Below are 14,328 nucleotides of genomic sequence, written 5' to 3' on the forward strand. Positions count from 1 at the left end.
CTTACCAAATCAAATCGCCTCCCCAACAATGGTGCCAAAATGTTGAGTGCTGGAATTACACTTAAGTAAACTCCTCAACACTTAAATTGTCAACTTGGGGGATTCGTAAACTTAGAGATGAAGCACAGGCAATGCTAGAGATGGTATGAATATTTCTAATATCAACTCCTAATTTCTTTAAAGGAAAAATTGTAGAATCAAACTATAGAGGAAAAAGGCAACTCGAACCATCAAAATAATCCAAGGTTGGAACAAAAATAAATGTACCTGCAAAAGAGATTCAGAAATAAAAGAAGGCTATTACTCTAGCTGACTATTGATTAACTACTGAGAATGTGTTTTCTTTAGCAAAGACACCTTAGCAGTCTTCAACAGATGGGCCCCTTCAAACCTGCTTATGTAAAGATGTCCTTCTCACAGGAATCGATCTTGCACTAGTGCAGTCTGCTTGCACTAGTGCAAGAACAGCAATTTATGCAGAAGGTGTAAAGTAATGTCTTGTACTAAAAGTGTTTTTCTTCATGCAAGGGCTTGAAATTTCTCAAGTCCAAAGAACTTAGATCTAGTACCAAAAGACTAGTTCTTGTACTCGATTAGAGCTTCTTACACTTTAACTTTTAATCCTTAAAAGCAATGCTTGATTACTTCAAGTGTTATGAAACCAGATTGCATATCAAAAAGATGAATGTCTGCAGAAATAAAGAAACAATCTTTTCAATTTATCCTGTTGTGAAATATTAATGAAAGTAAGAAAGCTGTTAGAAGTAAACTAAAGAGGCTTACTGCATCACACTATCTAGCACTAGTGCAGGAACAGTTCTCCTGCTCAGACCAGGGGGAAACCAAACCAAATGTGCAGAAAGTGAATGGGACACCAACGTGCACTGGTGCAAGTAATTTCTCCTGCTCAAACCAGGAAGGGAAATCCAAACCAGTCGTGCAGAAAGTGAATAGCACACCAACATGCACTGGTGTAGGTAATTTCTCCTACTCAAACTAGGCAAGGAAAACCAATTCAAAATCAGATGCAGAAAAGGAAATTTAACTACTTCACACTGCATATCTGCTTTCACTCAGACAAAATTTCAAATGTTTTAAATTAAATCGCACTTACCATTTCAAAAACATAAATTACAAGATCAGAAAAGAGGGATAATGTGCCGGGTTGGTTGGGCCTAGCCAACCAGTGCGTTTCCCTTTTAAATGGAAATGCTAGTCAGTACTGAATCAATTCATCAACTGTTAAAAATAAAAAATAAAATTCATGGAACGTAAGGTGGAGCTCTTCTTATTAAATCATCAAAGCAAATACATGCGTGATTACATATCCAACCCAGATTTGGGAAATAACAAAAGACAAGCCTGTTACCGCCTTCCTGGTTCTATTCTCTGCTCTATACAATTCTATCAACCATTAATCATTTCGTCCTGTTTACATTTCTCCTTATATAGATCCTTGGCCGAAGGCCAAAAGGATTGTTTAACTCGTTACATAGCCGATCGTAGAATAAGCTTTTGTTACAACAAATTACATAACCGATTACAAAATAAGCTTTCGTTACACTAGATTACATAACCGATTGCAAAATAAGCTCTTGGCCTTCATAATTGGGCATTTTAACAGAACAGGTCATGGCTATCTCCAGTTGTTCGTTCCTCTTAAGTCCAATCCCAGCTACTCCAGATTGACTTGTTGTCATAATTGGGACTCAAACTGCCTTCAGATATGTTCTATTGTCCGTGGCTAAGGCAGTGCAAAATTAGGCAACAATCAAAGAGATCTGGATTTGTTGCCAAGATTCGTAGTGTTGGCACTGGTGCGAGATCTAATCTGCACTAAAATCAATGTTCAAGGTGATCATTTAACTATTAAATAACATAGGAGGTAACGATAAGTTACAAAAGTAATTCTAAGCAAGAAATCGCGTAATAAATGGTTAATAAATGCTAAGTTAAATAAAAAAATGTAAAATATGAAGTTAATGAAAAATGTGTCATCGTTCTCACACTAGTGCAAGACGACGACGCATAAGATAAGTAAAACAGGGGTAAATGGTTATGATTTGGGAAGGGAAAAATGGCGAAAAAGGATGCAAATTAGGGGACTAACAAATAGCCCCCAATATTATGGTCTATTCCAAATCTTGGCATAGATAGGACCTGTAGCTTAGAAGCTTGTGCTGCCTATTCATATACAACTTCATAATGTATTCCAAATATCATTATTAAATAAATATATGTATGAACCTAAACATATTATTAACTATAAAGATTTTCACGTATTTTTTTTATACATATATTTGAACCAAATTGATAATGAATAGCATAGATGATGATAATTTTTTTGTTGTGGAGTGGTTGAAGCGGACAATGAATTTCTGGTAGTGCCCCTACATATACTCAAATGGAGAGAAATAATGATATGAAGGTGAGCTATTACCTAGGTTAAAGAATTGTGGAGACACTTTAACCGAGAATAGGCCACTTGGGAGGATGAAGCTTCATGCGAGAGATGTACCCTGACCTATTTCGTGTGAAATAATAAACAATGTGGATGGTGTTTCATCCAAGAGGGGGAATATGTAAGACCCTAGTTATTGTGGATTTTAATTTACATGTTTCCACTTTGGAAAATCTTGCTAAATGCTGGGCTGAGATAAAATCATAGTGAAACATTATATATATAAGTTTTTCAGATAAGTTTTTTTAGGAAAATTTGGTAATCATGGAATTCATAGAAAGAGACCTCAAATGATAACTTTATTTTGTCAAAAATTTATAGACAGTTGCTCCTTTTCCTTTCTAAAAATAAAAGAAATGGTATCTAGTAGGCTGCTCGATGAAGAGGGAGAGGAAGAGAGAAATTGATCAAAGGACAACCTGGAAAGTTTGGAATGACGCCATTGAGGGTATTCCTGAGCTAGACTATGAGACAATGGAAGCCTTGAACTAGAGCTTAGGGTTTGAAGGAAAACTTAGAGTGGATTGTGGCCTTGGTGCCAGAAGAACGATAGTATAAAACACTCTCTACTAATGAATTCTACAAATAAAAAAGGACTAGGGAGTGTACTAGACATAATATCCATACTAAAAAAGATGGATGGAGAGGTCCTTCCTAGGAATGAATTACCCAAATTGTCAAAATATTAAGATAATTATATCTTATCTAAGTAAAATTACTTTTTAGTTGTTGTGAAAAGGTTCGATATGTTTCTTTTAATTTGAATGGTAAGGATGACACCATGTCCTTTGTTAATAAGTTGTTTGAGAAATGTTGTTTATTGAAATATGAAGTGTGCTATTGAAAAACATTGTAGTTAAAGATGATTTAAGTTAATGAACAATACTACGTGCAAAAAGAAAAAGAAGAAGAATATATATATATATATATATATATATATATATATATATATATATATATATATATATATATATATATATATATATATATATATATATATATATATATATATATAGATATAGATATAGTGCATAAAATGTTTGTGTTGGTTTGGTGTAAGTTCCTTATTTTAGGAATATAGGGATCACGAGACAATGGGGTATATAGTGAAAAAATATGGATCATCAGGACCCCATATCGGTTTTGAGAGCTTGGTCAATATATATAGAGAACATGTTCTCCATAGGTAGGACATTTTCCATTCATAATGGGGATATTCAATAAGGAAATAACAGATACTATAAGGACTCACATTATGTATTGAAGTAGAGTGTGTACAAATAAAATGTAGGAGAGTAGTGTGGTAAGTAGTTGTTGGTAGTTTGTGAGAAATACTATTAGGGTACAACAACGAAACAAGAAGGAAACTAACTCGAGGAAATAAAACCCATAAAAAATTTCATAGAAACAACCAACTATAAAATGCATGATATCCCTCTATTTCAAAACAAGTATTATTATTATTAAAATAAGCTATCAAATGAGATATCATCTCTGGAATTCATTTCCTTCAAACCATATGACTCATGCTCATGCAACAATCGGTTTAGCTCCGGTCGACCGACCAATGTGAGTCAACGGGAATTGGTCTAGAGTCACTAGAATCATTCTAAAATCTATAGAAGACAAGAAGACTATCGTCCACCTCGTTGGGTCTGTTAGCTACCTATACCAATAGGTTTCATATTTCATGATTGGCAAATAAAAGTTCCAAATATGCTCTGCTTTGGTGATTCAAAGATCCCATATTTCCATGAGAAGACAAGGTGTGTACATAAGCTTGATGTTGACTCAATTTTGGATGGATGGTCCAACAGCCTAATCTGGATCATGCCATGTTTCAATTTTCTGTTGTAGAATAGAGAAAGAAGTCTGTCCAAACTGTTTAATCTTGGCAGACCACTAGTTAGGTAGAGAATTAAGGTTCCCAACTGCTTAATCTGGGACCTTGGAAGCAATAAGGGTAGTTCTAGATAGAAAATCAAAAGAAAAAGCCAAAAGAAAAGAAAAAGGCACATAAGGGTCTGCAAGTCTAAGTGCACCCTCCATGAAGAAACAAAAAATGCTAGGCAAGTAGATGGGTAGGTAGATGGGGTTGCAGAAATGTCATTCATTTCAACTGAATCTTGCTGGTCTAACATGAAAGAAACATCAAGGCATAGAGAAGCTTCTCTTCTCCATCATGTTGCAGCAAAGCAAAGGAGCATGTCTAACTTCCTGTTCCCCCCCTTCACATTCATTACTAACATCCCTTCACCAGTTGTGTTCATGAAAGAATTCAAGGTATTATGTTGGTTCTTATTCCTTTAAAAGCCACATTTCTTGTCTAAAATTCTTTTCATTTTGATCTACTCCCTAAGCTAAGTTGTTTTCATATAAACTTAGTGATATCACTCCTCATTCACCTTTTTCCACTCATATTAACCCCTAACTTCTTATTATCTAAATCCCCTATGTTACCCTTTTTCCTACTATTATAAACACTATGGTGTATAAACCCCAAGCATTCTATAAATATCCCTTCCCCCTTGGTATTATAGCCATATGTTCACAGTCAGGGATTAAATTGACATCTGGTCAGTTTAAGAACCCAAACCCTACCCCTCTTTCCCCTTCAGAAGTCATTTAAACCATTTAACCCTTCATTTGCAAAAGAACCTTGTAAAAAACCCATTTTCACCCCTAACCCGCTTTATTTGCAAAAATACATAAAAAACCCACTTTCCCGTTCTACCCAAAGTATTGGCGCAATACATATTTGCATTAAAAATACATTGAAAACCATACAAATTCGCCAAAATTCAAAAGTCCCCGCCGGGCGCGTCTTCCAAAGAAAATATTATTTTATTCCCCGCCCCCTTCCGTATTGTCCTGGCACCTTGGCGATCCGTCGACCGTCAGATCTGGCTCTTTTCATCGGACGGTCCACATGCATATCGGGTCGGGCCCGACGTCCGTAAGTTAGCTTCCGAAATTTGTCAGAGGGTGACGTCAGGCCTCTGCCACGCGTCACCCCCAAATTGTATCGGGCCGCCCTCTGACAATCCCGCTTCCGTATAAAGAGCGGTGCGATATCATACCGCTTACCGTTTCTGGTTTTGTGTGAACCCGCCATGCCAACGTCACTACCACGTCAGGCCCACGTCATTGCTACATCACCTCCGCGGCAGCGCCCCTGTCCGCCACTGCTCCAACCTGCCCACCACCTCACCACCCCCATGGACCACTCACAGGCCACCACGCCAGCCAATGACGTCATGCTGACGTCATCCGACCTTGACCCCACCTGATGACGTCATGCTGACGTCATCCAAAAAAAGCGCCAAATAACCCAAAAGTCCATATTTTTGCCCAAAAATGTCGTTTTTATCACTTTTGCAAAAAACGACTGTTGCTCACCTCTGCATGTATTTTACGACCAATCTGTCGCCAACCTGCAAGAATCGACCTGAAGACCATTGGCGCGCCAAATCCACCTGCATTTGTCACCATTTCCGGCAATTCACGAGGTATTTATCCGAATTATTCCTCCTGCGCCTGGTTTTGTCCATAAATCTCCAAAGATAGTTTAAAAGAGTGAAAAAACACATCATTTACCAGCAAATCCCGGTGTTTAGCCTCCATTTTCAACTGTTGAATCGAAATTCACCTGCAGAGCCTTGTTTATCCAAGTTTTTACCAAACCTGCAATCTGTCCGCGCATTCGTGGACTTAAAACCCAAGCTGCTATAATTCACCGTGAAGAGAGTTTTTAAGGCCAAGCATTTACTTTAGCAGTGCTTTGTGCACTGTTTCAATTGCTGCCACTGCCATTCTACCCTCTGTTCCTCAGTAAGTCACTTCTCTGGTCCAAGAAATACTCCTCTGTGTCGCTCTGTTCAGTAACACCAGTTCACATACAAACAGAGTCCTAAAGTAATCATGGATGCACCGGTAGCACCTGTGGCCTTGAATATTGCTCCATTAAATGCCCCTCAGAGAGAATTGGAGTGGAAACCATTAGCAGACCTAGATTATCAAATATCAGAGGAAATTCTAATGCATAGCAAGTACCACATCCACTTGCTAAATGAATGGAAGATTAAGCATGAGAGTGGAATGGATGTATTGGGCATTTGGGACTCTTTCCTCCCTATCTTCAAGCTCCCTCAGGTCAACCAGTTTCCTGACCTAATCCACCGATGTGCTGACTGCTATGACCCCACTCAGAGGGCTGTGCTTGACCCTTCAGGTTCAGTTGTCTTTTATATCACCCTTGAAGCCATTAGAGAGATGCTGCACTTCAATACTGATAAGAAACTAGTTCCTTTATCACTGGTAGATCTGATAAAGCAAGGAGCTAAACTGACAGATGCTCAGGTCACCAAGCTGAATCAATTGTACATTGACTCTGACACCGTGAACTACCCTCCCATTTCTCATGTATACCTCAACCAATTGGGCAGAGACCTTGTAGACATGATTAGTCCCATATTGGGCTATAATTCAATTGAGTTTGTTGATGAAACTGTGCTGGTGATGATGCTCATGTTTTCCCCTGGCAAGTCCCCAATCTGTTATGACTATGCCACTTACATATCTGATAAAATACATGAGCAATTGATGAACTTGTCAAGAGAAAGGGTGTTCAGATACACCTCCTATATCTACCACTTAATTTTATATTATCAGCATGAAAAATTTCCTTTTCCTGTGAAAAGAGTGGATGCACAAGGCAATCCAAGGTCAGTGGTTTATTGGTCCTCTGCCCTCCACTGCAGATCTTGTTCTCCATACACTTATTGTGAGTTTATAGACCTCTTCATCCACCCAGCCATGTCTCTGCTTCTGAGCTCACCTCCTCCAAGACTAACTGATGAGATGCAGAGGATTCTTCAGTTGTCTAAGGTTTACAACATTGGGGATTGGTATTATTACCAAAACCACATAGTCATCAGAATATATGGGTGTGAGTTGCCCCCATACAGATTACCCAAATATGTGCCTATGAGATTGTTTGCCCTAGAGTACTTCAGGCAATTTGGGAATGCTGATGTACTCCATTTTTCAGGCAAGGGCAAGAAAGCACAACTCAAAGTTAGAAACCAATTAGGCCACTTCATTTACAATAAAAGGGAGGAAGGTTGGCAAGAGGCAGATAGAATGCTAGAAGCCCTTGGCTTGCAGACCAACTTCCTTTGGAAACCATATGACCCCAATCATTTCATAAGTTTAAGAAGGGTCAGATATAGGCTGGCCAGTTATGACCACATAAGGTTGCCTCACATAGAAAAATATGCAAATCAACTAAAGTGGAGGGAAGGCACCTTAGAGGAGGCTGCCACACAAGAATAACTAAGTCAAAGAGCAGTAAAAAATCTCCAAAAGCTGGCTGACTTAGAGCTTTGTTCACAGGTATTTGCTCTTCTAGGCATTCAAGTGGGAGCAACTGCCTCATCCTCTACAGCACATCAGCAAGCAGCCAAAACTACTGATCAAGCTTCCAGCAAAGGCAAAGAGAAAGAGATGGAGCCAGAGCAGCCACCTCATGAGGAGGTACAGCAGCAGGAAGTGCAACAACAGCAACAGGTACAACAACAACAAGGGGGGCAGCAAGGAAAAGAGCAGCCAGTGCAACAAGAGCATACATCAGAGGCCCCAATGTCCACCGGGCAGTAGGCTCAGGACACTCTGCCTCCTAGGCAGGAGACAACAGTGGAGGCCTCAGTCCTCCAAACCCCACAAAAAGAAGACATAAATAGAAAGAGGGACAGAGAGCTGGAGACTCCCCTCACTACCTCCACAACTCAAGGGGAGAAAAGACAAAGGTTAAATCCCCTCTCAGAAGAAGAAATGCCTATAGGGAAATCTTTGGGCATGGGCCCACCAAGCATGGAAGCCTCGGCAAGTTCCTTCCAGCAGGAACAAGAAAGGACAGTGGGAGGAGAAGTCAGCTCCTCAAGCCAGCAAAGGGGAGGCGAAATAGGCATCAAACAACAGTTTATTGATATAAAGAAGAGGAATGAGCCAATAAGAATACAACTGTACAATCATTTGTTAAAAATGGCTCCCACTAACCAGTAGAGATTAATGTCTGCATATGATGTCCAGGAGGGCAAAATGATCATGAGCCACTTTATGCCAACCGCGTTGCAGCCACAGTCACCTGCAGACTACTTAAGGACCAATCTTGAGGTCCTTGCCAAGGACATCCACCCAATGGATCAGATTGAATTGCACAAGCAAACGGGTGAGATGGTGTATGCCTCCTTGGCAGACAAAACATTAGTGAACTACAGGCTGGAAAATAGCCTAAACAACACAACTGCCCAACTTGAGTTGGAGAGAGCATCCTCTCAAGCAAAGGACAACCGAATCAAAGCATTGGAGGATATCATCATAGAACTTGGGCATGATCTCAAGGACATCAAGGCCGTACAAGCACTATTGAAATTGAGGGACGCAGATATGGCAGCAGTGAAGAAAATGATTAAGATCCCAGCAACCATTCACCCACAAACTGAAGAAGTTGCCCAGCTGAGGCATGATCAAGATGCAGCAGCTATGCTGGTATCATTATATAAACAGCTGATCCAGACACAAGAAAAATTGGGAGAATCAGAGGCTGCACTGCAGGCAGCACTACAACAGAAGGAAGGAGGCCAAACTTCTCAGCCCCCTCCAGAAATAATCAATCTGGAGGAACCTCCTCAGACTACTGCTCCTCCTACTGAACAGACAGCACCATCTACATCAGCAACTGCACCAACAACAGAGCAGGCTCCAAGCCTGGATATGCAGAAGCTCAAGAATGAAATTCAGGCCTTAGAAGCCCAAATGGCAGAACTAAATGAGGCCAGGGAGAGTCTAGCTAAGCTCAATGAAAGATATGACAAATCCAAGCAGACTGTAGCAGAAAAAGGAAGGGAAATAAAGGCCCTTAAGGAGAAGATAAAGGAGCTGGAGCAGGAGCTCACACTTGACAAAGTGATAGCTGAGCTTAAGACAGTTTTATGGGCCAACATTGGCCAATCAATCACTGATCAATGGCAATACATTGAGACCATTCATGAGCAGATGGAGCTCATAGGGAAAGCACATAGGGAAATCTAGAGAGCAAGGGCATCTCTAGGCAATATGCCTGAGGTTGCCAATAGAATGATTAATGTGCTTAATAACAGAACAAGTGCTCAACTTGCAGCAATGGGAATTCCAAACAGAACTGAAACCATCCAGCTTATAAAGAGGGTCCTTACACTAAGAAACCTGGTACAAACACTGGAAAGAAGAAGCCAGGACATGCAGACAGAGGTAAATAAGTTCATGGACAAGTTTACAGTACTACAGGGCAAAGGTCTTCCTAGCTTACTGAACAGCGCAGGGAGACTACTTTCACATGAGAATTATGCAAAGAGGGTCAACACATTTGCTTCAAATCAGATCACAGTGACACCAAGTACTTCAGAAGAAACAGGGCCAACATCTGGGCAAAATCTCTATGATAGAGTAGAGAATATATTTTTTATTATGAATGAGATCAAGCATTTGTTTGAAGTGCCTCCAAACTTCTACAAATATACAGAGGCAGATGAGACCCTGGATGCAATTTTGAGACATCAACTGCTCACACAGGAATGGTGGACCAAAATGATATAGATGATATTGTAATCATAAGCCATTTATCAAGTTTTTTCATCAAAAACATAAGTCATCACCTCCAGAAAAAGTGATGCACACAGTATGATTATAGAATAGTGGACTGAGCCAACTCAGCAGAGAGATTCGGCCACCAAAGCAATACTGACAGCTGCAAATGACAAGGCCGAGAAAGCTACAGGATGACAGAGCATAAAGACACATCATTCAGCATTTATTCAGAACGCTGAACCGACTCAGTGGCCTCCAAAGGTCAAAAAGTCTTCTGACAGAATTAAAGAGCATTTATTTTGTATTCAAAGCTGTAATAACTTTCTTATCTGCTGTTCTGTAATAGTTGGTGAACGTATTTATTTCTGAGATGACTCAACGGTTCAGATATTTTGTATGACCGATTGTATATATTCCCCCTCGCATAAGCTTGCAGGGGGTTGTTGATTTCTCTTCTAGAGTTTCTTATGCTGTAAATTTCCAGAGTATTAATACAAAAGATGATGGAATTTCCAAAGCTCTGAGTTATCTGAGGCATTGTGGTGTTTTGCTGAATATTACAGGATTCCTGCGTACTTCATGGCACAATAAGTTATCCTAAAAAACTCTTCGTAATGTGTTTTTGTTATCTTTTCATAGCTCATTCATGTTTCTGTGTTTCATAGTTAATGTCAAAGAAAAATAATAGTTCCAAGATTTATTCACAGAATACCCTGAACTCAATCTATGCTGTTATAAATGTTTTTCTTCAGTTATAGTCATAAGGTGTAATTCTTAACTGCTGCACCTCCAAACTATATCTTTCACAGTGATTGTTGTTTCAGGAATTCAAGTTTGCTCCTGTGCAATATATCTCTTTCTTACACCCCAGCTTAGTGGAAAATTCTTGATTGCTTTTCACGGGTTAAACACACTTAATATTCACAATCTCAATTTTGTTTCATGATGTATTTAAATGGCCCTGCAGTTTTAGCAACTCAACTCAATATTCCAGACAACCTGTAGCCACAGACTCCATTGCCCAATGAACTAATACTGCCAGAAGACTTCCACCATAGGTACAGAGAGACATCCCTCAACCAAAACATAAAACCAAAACCCTGAACTCATAACTAGCCTAAAATCTTCACAAAACAGAGAAAAACATTAAAGAGAGAGCCCTCTCTGATTACAGTTTGGCTAGAAGCTGTAATCCAAAGCTTGGTTAGTGGTTACCCCGGCTGTATTCCCTTGGGAGTCAAAGGGAACAACCTGGGTGTTAACAGGGTCACATATATAATTAAAAGCATATAAATAACAGTATATAAAAAAGTAACAACAAATGTACCTATGAATAGTATATGGATAGTAAAGATACCCAAAAATATTAACTGAAAATATGGACGAGAAACAAAATAATAACAATTACAAAATAATGTATTACAAGACAAGTTGTGAAAACCCTTAGAAGAGGTAAATAAGCATTGATATATATATATATATATATATATATATATATATATTTCAATAAAATTACAGTTCCTCCTCAGTCGTGAGTTAGGGTATATAAATAAAGAGTGTTCATAACTTAATAGATATTTCTAGTTCCTAAAAGAGAGAGACAAAGCCATTTAACACCATGCCAAAACAAATATAGAAATGAGGGTTCAAACCCTAGTTATACTCTCGACCCTTCATTGTCAAATCTAACTTTTCAACACATTATCTTGCAATTAACATAGCCATTATTGATCAAGGGTTTGAGTCGAAGATTATATTGTTGTGAGACCAAATCTAACCTTGGAAAAGGCTTATGAAATGAAATAGAAGTCTTATAATAGAAGAAATTTACCTGAAACCCATTGTGCGCAGTGAGTGGAGGCATGCCCCAACATGTGAACATGAACACATTGAGATGCCACTTCCATAAACAAAGGAGGAAGGTAAAAATTCAAGCATAAGGTAGCCGCAAAGGCAATACCTTAAGGACTCTGTGATTAAAAAAATCAGACATGAGCCATCATATGTCATAGAAAAGTGTTGGAAACCCTAAATCGAGAAATAAAAAAACAAAAATGCCAAGTTAACCAAGATAGAGGAAAGGTTGCGGAAAAGGCGGGCTATGGAAAGAAAAGTCCATACCTATAGTATTAACTTGCCATAGAAAATTAGAGGAGGGTTCATCTGGGGTTGCACAATTTTTCTCACAGAGACCTCGTCATAAATGACAGAGATGGAGGGAGAGGCTAGGGAAAATGTGTTACCCTAACTCCTCCACTAAATTGAGCACCAAGAGTTTTAATCATAGCCAAATCAATGGAACAGTGATATCCACCTAAACCTTCAGTCCCATTGAATGGGATGTCACGGAGGTGACATCCTTGATAAGGTTCTCGACTCCTATTAATAAACATATAGCATAGGCATAGTGTAATAATTCATAGCAATGAGTGTGAAATAAAAAAAGTCTTGAAAATATCGATGTATTTGAGCGTAAGTCTCATATATTAGCCAAGAGGAAAATATTCATAAGAACTATGGAATGACAAGATCAAACCCACCACATAAATTATACAATACATTCCACTTAAGTATTGATCACCAACCAATACTTAGATTGTGTATGGATATGTGGGATGTGCGGTATGAGTATTGGGGTGCATGTGAGAATTAATTTATTTAATCTTTTTACAATTAGTTCTCTTGACTATGGTCATTGCATATGTTTAATGGTTAAAGAAGGTAATAAAAATACAAAAAACTACCTTGGTCTAGTAGGTGTGACAAGTGTTATATGTGGCTTGTTGGGAAAACATGGTAACACATTCCCATTTGAATTGAGTCTTCCCATGGGGTTTTTCCGGCATATCATCTTCGGTGATTTTGTAGCTTCTCACACGAAAAGAAGTGGGATATATTGGCTTTGCTTAAGGACTTAAAAAAATACAAGCAAGCTAACAAGAGTAGAATAAAAGAAGGATGGCATTTATCTCTTTAATCCTAGATATAGATTCTTTAAATAACATTGGAAAGGTGATGAATATGAATATTATCAATGCCCACCACGGGCAATTGGGAGGTGATTGTGGGGTCGTTAATATGCCATGATTATTGTCACTTGTGAACGTTTATTCCACCCATTTCCACCATTCTTCATCATGACATTTATTATAATTTATCATTTAAATCCATTTTATAAATGATTTATGCTCTCATGGATGAATATTATTTATTCTCTTTTATTTTTAATAAATTGATTATTATGCATTATTTTACCAATGATAGTTCTAATAAGTTGGTTGTAACCTTATCTACCATTTTTAGCCTCCAAAGTAACTTCCAGATTGAAGATTTGATTTTTAAATCAGCCAACTCAGAAATTCGCTGGTTTAAGGAGCGACAGTTTTGCGGTTAAGATTCTGAGCAAATGAAGACGAATTTGGAAATCCGGAACATGGGTTTTGTCCAGAACGGGCCCAATTATCTTCGAAAGGAACAGATTGCCCAAATTCGGCTTGTACAGGGAGAAACGCAGGGTTCTTTGAGCACGATTTTCTGAGATTTGCTGTTGCGGCCGCCCTCCAAATCTTAGCTGCAAACCTAAATCCGCCTTGTTCTTGTTGATCAATGGATTAGAATCAACCTAAATTTGTAAGAGAAATCATGATTGTAATTATCCATGCTCTGATCTTCTTTATTTAAATGAAACCCAAGATCAGAGACGGGGGGGGAGAACGATTGTATTTTGTAATTATAAGTTTTCAGAACAACTTGGACCATGGAGTCTCGGTGAGATCTGCTCTTGTATACTTTTGTTAATGCAATCAATATAAAGGAATCGGTGTTCACTTCGTTGCTGTATCTGAAGTAAGTTACGGCGGTGCCATTGGAAGCTACGGGCCCGGCTCCAACGGACACTTGCCGCTGTTGTATCATACGGTGATTTGTGTGGTTTGTTTCTTATAATCTGATATATTTACATGTTGTTCCATACTTGTTCATCCGTAGTTTTCCTGTTGTAAATCTCTGTAACAAGTTTACATCATACTTTCAGGATTAATCGCATAATGTTGTTCTAAGCTGTTTACTTCAGTTACAGAATTCATAAGTATAATGTTCCAGCTACAGATGATTGGAGTAATGGACTACTAATGATTATCTCAGATAATATATATATGATTGACGTTTCCTATTTATAATGATTTGCTGTTTCATTTGATCAAGTTGCCTACTTGTATAAACAATTGTTCTTTCTTTGTATA

The sequence above is a fragment of the Pinus tabuliformis genome, chromosome 9, assembly GCF_031772625.1.
Source record: "Pinus tabuliformis cultivar Carrire ecotype Pingquan chromosome 9, CPIR1, whole genome shotgun sequence".
NCBI classification, from domain to species: domain Eukaryota; kingdom Viridiplantae; phylum Streptophyta; class Pinopsida; order Pinales; family Pinaceae; genus Pinus; species Pinus tabuliformis.